At 48.1% G+C, this 9,639-nt stretch overlaps 1 non-coding gene across 1 annotated transcript; it reads right to left on the reverse strand.

The window, feature by feature from the left end:
* Positions 1-5,842: 5,842 nt before the first annotated feature.
* Positions 5,843-5,974, reverse strand: LOC129406672 (small nucleolar RNA SNORA42/SNORA80 family). Its single transcript, XR_008631149.1, has one exon. It is a non-coding gene; the product is annotated as a small nucleolar RNA SNORA42/SNORA80 family (small nucleolar RNA).
* Between the last annotated feature and the right edge of the window lie 3,665 nt (positions 5,975-9,639).

Consider the following 9,639-nt stretch of genomic DNA (forward strand, 5'->3'; position numbering starts at 1 on the left):
GAACCCACCTGAGAAAGTTTCTGGACTCAGCAAGTGGGCTCAATTAATCAATTCTCACAATGCCCCAGAAGGTGCTTTTTGTTTAAAAAGAATGAGAAGACTATGTAATCATAAAATTGGTACTGATACTGGAAATTATTGTTTAATTGTTGTCTTACCATTGTTACCCTAGACACTTAGTTACCTTTGGTAACTAAGTCAGATCCTTTTCTAAAACAATAAGGCATGTACTGCTTATGTAATCAAACCCTATATAAGCTGCTTGCTGCCTGAAGTCGGGGTCCTATCAAGAGACCACTCTGTGGGTGAGATAGATGACCCCAGGATACTGGAATAAAACTCCTACTGCTTTTGCATTATCATGTTCATGTCTCTGTCCGTCTTGCTACTTGGGAACCCGGAACCCTGGGTTTAACATCTGGGGGCTCATTCCTCAGGATTCCCAAGTGGAAAAGCAGGCAGACCACATCTCAGTATAGGAGTTTCTATTATGAAAACCTGCAGTCACTCAGGGGCGGTCTCGTTGAGACTGAGAGGCCTGAGTGAAGGGGAGACAGGTCAGGGGCATAAAGCCATGTTTCGTGATGGCCCACACAGGGGCGTTAGGCCAGCTCACCAGGGGATCTGGGATTTGGCAGCCAACTGTCGACTCAGTAGAAGGGCGTAAGGCCACCTCGCCAGGCGAGGAGGCTGGCAGCTAAGTATTATGGGAGACGTCCCCGATGATTTTTTTCTTTTCTTTTTTTTAAGTCTCCAGAAAGCAGTGGCAGTGCAGATGGAGACACTGGGAGAAGCCTCGGGGACTTGTGTACAAGGGTTGGTGTCTGTCTTTGGTGTTCATTTGTCTTCCTTGTGTCATATTCTTTGGATTACTACGTGTGTGTTGAGTCTGACTGTTGTTTTGGTATTCGAGCCCTTCATCTGTGAATTTGTCATGGGTCAGAATCAGTCGACCCCACTTTCCCTTGTGACTGGCCATTTCAGCAATTTCAGGTCCAGGGGCAGCAGCCTCTCGGTAGAGGTGAAGAAAGGTAAACTGATAACTCTTTGTTCTGCAAAATGGCCAGCCTTCAACGTTAGCTGACTAGCAGAAGGTACTTTTGATCTGGGGACCTTTCTGAAAAGTTAAAGGTAAAATTTTTCTTTCCAGGACTGGGAAGACACCCGGAAAAGACCCCTTACATCCTGGTCTGACAGGAACCGGTTAAGAGAAGCCCTCTCTGGTTAAAAACAAGAGTGTTGTAAAAGAGTGCAGAGATAAAATTAGTCTACTTAGTTTAATAACAGAGGTATAGCAGCCATCAAAACAAAGTTTTGTCATGTCTTCATAAACATATGCTGTTGTCTAAAAGTTTTCTGAGTACCAATGGCCTCTTTCTATGTCTAAAAAGTGTGAAATTGCTAACGTATCTAGTGTAAAAACCTTATGATTTGAGGGAATTAAGAACTTTAAAAGTAAGCCAAAGAAGGTTTTCCTACTTTCATAAAAATGAATGGTTTATATTTGTTTGTATTTGCACTGGATTATTAGAATGTGAGTTCAAATTATTGTGGAACATGAAAACAAGTTTCAGAGTAATGGATTTCAATGTGAGTGTTTCAAGTCATAAGATTGGTGCAAAATTTCTTACCCTACCAGTGTTTTTATTGATTTCTGAGATTGTTGGTAACCTAAATTTCAGGAGCTACCAAGACCACAGAATTGTGCCTTGATAAAAGTTAAAGATATCGGGTTTTCCTGCTGGAGTCCAGAGCAGCTTTCTTTTTATTGAAGGAAAAATAATTCAAACGGCTAAGAACAGTCCATTTGGCTTTAGTGGTTTCTGAGAATGGAGAATTGTGTGGGTGAGGCTCAAGGCCCTGAGCGGCCCCAGGACCTGCAGAGACACCACACAAGTGGACAATAACTGGTAGGGTCTCTTTTTCAAACTATTGTCAATTAGTCTACACAGTAACTTTATTTCACTTAAGCTTTGTTACCAGGTATCAACCTAGTCTTGACCTTAAGAGTAACGGTTTATCTACAAATATGGAATCCTTACTGCGCCTGGGAATCTGTGAGTGTTTTAATTCTTTTATATCTGTTTCCCTAGAAATTGGAATTCTAAAGATAAAATTTCTAATGAACTTTGGCCAAGCAGATATGTTACAAAGATCTTTAATTGTGAGCATTGTAAACTTTTTGATATCTTTGAGACTGATGTAATGCTTTTGACCCTCGCATATCGCGGTGTGGCTGGGCCAATCGAGGTCACTCCCTGGAGGGCGGGACCGGGGCGGGGCCAATCCAGGCCATTCCCTGGAGAGCCTGGCTGCTGAGGCGTCCACGGGCTGCAGTGCCTCCTGATGGCTACTGCTGGTACTGCAGGTGCTGATATCCACCCAGCCCAGCACCTTGTCAAGGCGGTATCTGGAGAAGGGACGCTCTGTCCCCTCTCCGCTCCTCCCTCCACCCTCCTTCCCATCTCCCCTTTCTCATCCTCCTCATTCGTTCTGTCATGATTTAGCACGGAGCTCCAGGCAGCCAGGCAGTTCCAGCTGCCCCACCACCCTGCCCCTGCCCCTGCCCAGCGGCCCACCTGGGACGCCGACCTATCTCCCTGAACTCCCCACCTGCCCTGAACTCCAAGAACTCCAGGTTTTCCTCTCCGTGGCTGTCATATGCCCTCCCCCCATTACCCCGCCACTGAGCAGGGGTTCCTTGGGTTCGCAGCGTCCCTAGCAGAGCCTGAAACACGGTGGGCATGCAGCAAGGCCAGCGGCAGGGATGGATGGGTGGGAGCACGGGGCTCCCCCGCATTCCACAGAGCCTTGTTTCGTCTCGCACTGTGGGCCACCCTGCCAAGGGAGAACTGGGGGAAGAGCTCTCCCCACCTGACCCATAACATCCCCACCTCCCCTCAGCGAAAGCTCCTGGACTCGACACATCAGGATAAAAGCACCTTCTTCCATGCCTGAAATCATAATAGACTTTGTTTTTGTTTTGGGGTGACACCCAGCGGTGCTCCGATGACTCCTGGCTCTGTGCTCACTGCTGGCAGTGCTCTGGGATCACTGCTGGCAGTGCTCGGGGGACCCTGTGCGGTGCCAGATATGGAACCCGGGTTCATCGTGTGTAAGTCAAGTGCTCTCCACGCTTTACTCCGGCTCTGGGCCCCGTGACTAAAATTCTGTCCTTCCGGGCCACTGCTGCTGGGGTAAACACTGTCCTCCCAGGCCCCTTTGCAGTGTCTCAAAAGGCAGGAAGTAGAAGGAAATCTCGAGGTTTTCAGAGCACAGGAATTGGCTGTTTTAGTAAGAGCCCAGTTGGGGGCTGAGCCCAAGTGGGGCTACGGCGACACCTACTGGTGAGAGGAGGTTAGCGCAGAGCCTCTGAGTGTCCCTGATTGTGTGTGTGTGTGTGTGTGTGTGTGTGTGTGTGTGTGTGTGTGTGTGTGTGTGTGTGTGAAGCAAGAGGATTTTCTTTTTTCTTTTCCTTCTTGGGCTACTCCCAGCGATGCTCAGGGCTGACTGCTCTCTCTGCATCCTGGAATTACTCCTGGCTGTGCTCAGGGGAACGCTGCGGGATGCTGGGAGTCAAACCCGGGTGGGCTGTGTGCAAGGCCAGCGCCCTCCCCGGTAGACTGATGCGCAGGCAGGGGACCACTGGCAACGGTCCACGGCGCCCTCTGGTGGCTATGCGGTGGAACTGCCGCGGCCCGACTTCCCCAAGGTAAAGATCTCCAGTCTCGGCCTCAGTGTTGGGCTCGGGGTCATGAGGGGTCGAGCAGGCAGCCTGGGGCCGTGGGTGGAGTCCTGAGCCAGGAGGGCGCTCGCCTCGTGCGGGGTGACCCGGGTTCTGCTCCTGCGCCCACAGGTTTCCCGAGCACCGTCAGAGGGTTCCTGAGGGCCCCGAGACGCAGACGAAAGCCTTTCAGGGGGGACCCTCAGGCCAACGGGGGGGCCGAGCCGGGTCTTGCTCCCACCGCCTCCCCCCGCCCTAGACCGCGGAGGGGTGGGGGTGGCGGGGCCAGGAGGGAGAGATTCTCCCGCGCGCTGCTGGGCTCGGCCCCCACGCCCGGGTGGGCCCATGCTCGGCTCCTGCCGCCGGCCTGAGGCGACCCCGTGGGCCTAGTGGCCCGCACGTGACCAGGCGCAAACCGAGGGCTGGAAATCTTCAGGCCAGAGGAGCGGCGGGCTCGGGCTCGGGCCAGACTTGAGGGCCCCCCCCCCTGCGCCACCACCTCCCCCCTCCCCCCTCCCCTCCCCCGCCCCAGCCCCGCTCAGCCCGAGGTCGACCCTTGAGTCACCCTTTCTCTTTCTTTTTTTTAAGTAAATTCATCTACTGCATCACCGTGAGGGAGGGAGCCGCCCGCGGGACGGGGTCGTGGGGGGCCCAGGAGGGTCCTTTCTCTAGAGCAGCTCCCATGGAGCTCTGCTGGGGGGACTGCCACGACCGCTCCGGCAGGGGGCGCTCGCGAGGAGAGCGGGTCGGCTCCAGGCCTCCTCCCTACCCGTTTGGGTCCAGAGGGGGTGAGATGGCATTCTGACTCCAAGAAACGGAGCTGATGGATCGTCACTTCGGAAGGGAAAATGAGGGAGGGAGTGAACGAATGAATCAATGAATGCTACACCCACTCCATCTTGGGAGCCAGGCAGGGGGCTCAGTGGTACAGCGCCCGGCTCGCCTGTATTTGGGGCCCAGCAGAAAAAGAGAAAGAAAACAACAGTCCTTCCTGGGTGCTGGTGCTGTGTGTGTGTGTGTGTGTGTGTGTGTGTGTGTGTGTGTGTGTGTGTGTGAGAGAGAGAGAGAGAGAGAGAGAGACAGACAGACAGACAGACAGACAGACAGACAGAGAGGGAGGGGCAGCACATGGCCCAGGGAACAGTGCCATGGGACTTCAGCATAGCGCACTTTCCCTGGGAGGTGGAGAGAGTGGCACCAGGAGAAGAGGCCCAGGCTATGTGACGGCAACATGCCCTTGGACACTGCATCCCCTATTTCAAGGAATGGGTATTCCTTCCTGTGCTCAGTGACAACCACTTCACGCTTCCTCCCTACCTGTACCTTACTTGCAGCTAAGTCAAAATGACAAGTTGCTTGCTTGCTTTCCTGCTTGCTATTTACTTACTTATTTATTTACTTATTTCACTGTATAACTGTGTCACTGTCATCTAGTTGCTCATCGATTTGCTCAAGCGGGCACCAGTAATGTCTCCATTGTGAGACTTGTTTCTGTTTTTGGCGTATTGAACCACCACACCACAGGTAGCTTGCCAGGCTCTGCCATGCTGGCGGGATACTCTTGGTAGCTTGCCGGGCTCTCTGAGATGGACAGAAAAATCAATATACAAATTATACCACAGAAAATTAGAGAATAGCCATTAAGAACTTCACTAATGAGTTTCAAACCAATACTTTAAAGAGACATTTAAGAATTTAAATAGACATTTAGCTCATAGCAATTTACTTTCAACAAGTTATTTCTACAGATTATCACTGAATCAGGGGCTGGAGTGATAGTACAGTGGATAGGGCACTTATCTTGCATGCAGCCTACCCGGGTTCAATCCCCTCCACCCCATACGTTCCCCTTGGCCTGCCAGGAGTGATCCCTGAGCACAGAGACAGCAGTAAGCCCTGAATACCACCAGGTGTGCCAACAAAACAAACAAAAACTACCATTAAATTACTCTACATTTTGTGTATTCAAAAGGGACATCATTAAAGTAAAAATGTGGTAAAGGGTTGTTGCATAGAATGGCTCCCTGAAAGTGGTCAATATCTAAATATGTAAACATCAAGCATGTTTGTCTTCCAGTGTCACCAGGCACTATGACTCAAGCACGCTGCCCCTATTTGTGCTGTGTGACCTGCTTCAGCGCCTGCTGTCCCCTGGGAGGGCCAGGCAACGGTGCGGGGCCGCAGGCTGCTCTGGCCTGGGCACTATGAAGGGTCCCAGAGCACGGACCTACCATCAACCCAAGCCCATGCAGCTGATGAGAAATTTTAAGAAGAGCTTTCAAACCTGTAACTCTCAAACTACATATACGCTCAAACCTCAGAAGTTATTCTGGGCTAAGTGCTCGGGGGTCTTACCTGGCAGGTTCTTAAAGGTCCCTGTAGTGCAGGAATAGAATCTGGAACTTCTGTGTGGAAGCATGCACTCCGGCCCGCTGAGATATTTCTCCGGTCCTGAAGCCCAAATTATTAACTGAGAAAGTTGAATACTCGGATAGTGCTTGGGAAATCATTTACTTGTTGTTATTTTTGTTTGGGGGACATGCCCTGCACTTAGGGCTTACTTACCTCACTCCTCAGAGCTTACTCCTAGCTTACTCCTAGCTCTGAGGAGTGAGGTAAGTAAGGCTTAGGGCTTACTCCTAGCTCTGAGCTCAGGAATCACTCTTGGTGGTGCTTGGGGGACCATCTGGGGATGGAACCCGACTAGGTCAGCTTCATGCAAGGCTGCATGCCCTACCCATTGTGCCATTGCTCTGATCTCTGGAAATGCCTTTTTAAAGATTAAAATTTAACTCCCCCTAGAAATACCCGATTATTACTGTAAAAAATGTGAAAAGGCATTATAAGTTGTTTCAGGAGTCACTCTGAAAAGTTATTCCAAAAATGTTCAGTGGCTGATGAATAAAAATGAACTTCAAGCTGGATTCATTTAAACTCTACTTTGCTCTTCCTTCTTCTGCCCCCTTGTGGGGGTACAGAGAAAGGGATGAAGTCCACAGAAAGGAACTCAAAATATCAAGACCAAATTTCAAGGGAAAAAGTATCAGGCCAGGAATAGTCAGGGTCATCAGCACCCGAGAGCCTGGGGATGCAGGACAACAGGCAGGGTGTTTGCTCACACGTAGCTGACCCAGGTTCGATCCCACACACCCCCCGACAGAGCCCCAAACCAAACCAGAACTATCGGTACATAAATAATATCTAAAAGTGATTTTAGTTTCTCACTGAACAGCTATTTTGGTTTAAAACGGTTACTACTGTGCTCTTCAATCAATATAACATCTTCTTACATGATTGAAAGTGAATACAAGTATCTTTTAGAGAAGGTCAGATATTTGTGGATGGAATTATCTGCTGTCTAGAATATGCTCCAAGTGCACAGCATGGAGAAAACAAAAACCTATACCTGCTGAAGCTAGGTATTTTATTGTATATCTTTGAAATTTCCAAAATAAAAATCAGGGTATAAAGAAATAGGTGGGGCTTGATCGATAGTACAGCAGATAGGATGTTTTCCCTGGCATACAGCAGACCCGGGTTTGATCCCTGACATCCCATATGATCCCTGAGCACTGCCAGAGGTGATTTCTGAGTGCAGAACCAGGTGATTTCTGAGTGCAGATTTCTGAGTGCAGAACTAACTCCTGAACATTGCCAGGTGTGACCCTCCACCCCCCCACAAAAAAAAGTGTAGGCTCCATCATATGAAATAAAGCACCTGAATAAGTCAGTAAATTTGTTTATCAATGTTTTTTATTCTTTTTCAGTTTTATTTCCCTTAATTTTTTATCAAAAAATTTTTGACAGGGCTGGGGTGATAGTACAGTGGTAGGGCATTTGCCTTGCATGCAGCTGACTCGGGTTCCGTTCCTCTGCCCCTCTCAGAGAGCCCAGCAAGCTACGAAGATTATCTCACCCACAGGGCAGAGCCTGGCAAGCTCCTGTGGTGTATTCGATATGCCAAAAACAGTAACAAGTCTCACAATGGAGACAGTACTGGTGCCCGCTCGAGCAAATTGATGAGCAACATGATGACAGATACAGTGATAATTTTTGATATCACTTGTCACTTGTCATCCATTGATCTTAGATTTGCTCAAGCGGCTGCCAGTAACATCTCCATTTGTCCCTGTCGAGTGCTAGTGTAGCTCAATGATATCTGCTTGCTCCAGGAACACAAAGAGCCTCAAACTGTTCATTCACAGTTTTGATGAAGAAGTCTGACCATCTCATTGGTGGGCGGCCACTCGGTCTTTTGACGTCCCGTGGAATCCAGTCGGTAACAGCCCTAGTCCAGTGGTCATCTCTGAATCTCTGACCATTAGAGAGTGAAACTATCCAATGATAACTACACACAAAAATAGAAATCTAAATTCTTAAAATCAAGCAAAGTGTTTTTATTCCATGGGTCAAAGAGAGAAATTTTATTTTAAAAGTTATATATTCTATGGAAATATTTTGAAATAAAATTGGAGAGAGAAACTCAAAGTATTAAATGTTTATATTATTTAAAAACAGATCATTCTAAAATCAGTAATCTAAGTTTTCTCTTTAAGATCTAGAAAAGGGAATGAGCAGTACATTTTATTTAAGCAGAAAAAAATAGATAAGGAAATTTAAGAGCATTATTTTCCTGAAAACAAAAAAAATGGAGAAAATGATTAAAATGCTGAAGATTTCTTTAAAGGCCATTAAAATAAATCTCCAACAAGACTGAAAGGAGAAAAGAAGAGAAATGAAAGCCATTACCAGTACGTGGAGAAAAAATAACCTACCCAAATGGATACAAAATAAAATAGGTCACATATGAAGGGTCCAAAATGTGTTTTACTGAAATAATATCTATTTCATTTTATTTATTTTTGTTTGGGGACTACCTGTGGGACTCAGGGATCTCTTAGGGGTGGTCAGGGGACCCTAGAAGGTCTAAGGATTCAACCCTGATTAGCCACTTTCAAGGCAAGCATCCTTCCCACTGCACTAACACTCTGGCACCCAGAAAGAAGATGGACTTTACAAGAATAAGTATAACTTTTAGAACTGAGAAATATGTTATCTAAAATTTAAAATTAGAGGCTGGAGTGATAGCACAGCGGGTAGGGCGTTTGCCTTGCACGTGGCCGACCCGGGTTCGGTTCCCAGCATCCCATATGGTCCCCTGAGCACCGCCAGGAGTAATTCCTGAGTGCAGAGCCAAGAGTAACCCCTGTGCATCGCCGGGTATGACCCAAAAAAGCAAAAAAAAAAAAAATTAAATTAATGGCCATGTGCAATAGTCCAGCGGGTAGGGCATTTGCCTTACACGCAGCCAACCCAGGTTCGATCCCTGGCATCCCGTATCATCCTCCCAGCACTGCCTGGAGTGATTCCTGGGTGCAGAGCCAGGAATAACCCCTGAGCATTGCTGGATGTGACCCCATAAAAAATCACTGCCACTGTCATCCTGTCACTCATCGATTTGTTCGAGTGGGCACCAGTAACATCTCTCATTGAGAGATTTATTGTTACTGTTTTTGGCATATCAATGCACACGGGTAGCTTGCCAGGCTCTGCCATGCGGGCTCCGTACTCTTGGTAGCTTGCCGCGTTCTCCGAGAGGGCGGAGGAATCGAACATGGGTTGGTCGCGTGAAAGGCGAAAGCCCAACCGCTGTGCTATCATTCCAGCCCATAAAAAATAAATAATTAAAATTTAATATTGACTAAGTAGCATAAGGAATCAGCATAAGAATCATCAAACTTAAAAACAATGAGTCTGGGGCTTCAATTCCCAGCATCCCATAAGGTTCCCTGAGCGCCGCCAAGAATTATTCCTGAGTGCAGAGCAAGGAGTGGCCCCTGTACATCTCTGGGTATGACCCAAAAAGCAAAAAAACATCCCACCAAACCCAAAACAATGAGTTCCCATTATCAGTC

Source organism: Sorex araneus, chromosome 7, assembly GCF_027595985.1.
Source record: "Sorex araneus isolate mSorAra2 chromosome 7, mSorAra2.pri, whole genome shotgun sequence".
In the NCBI taxonomy this organism is placed as follows: Eukaryota; Metazoa; Chordata; class Mammalia; order Eulipotyphla; family Soricidae; genus Sorex; species Sorex araneus.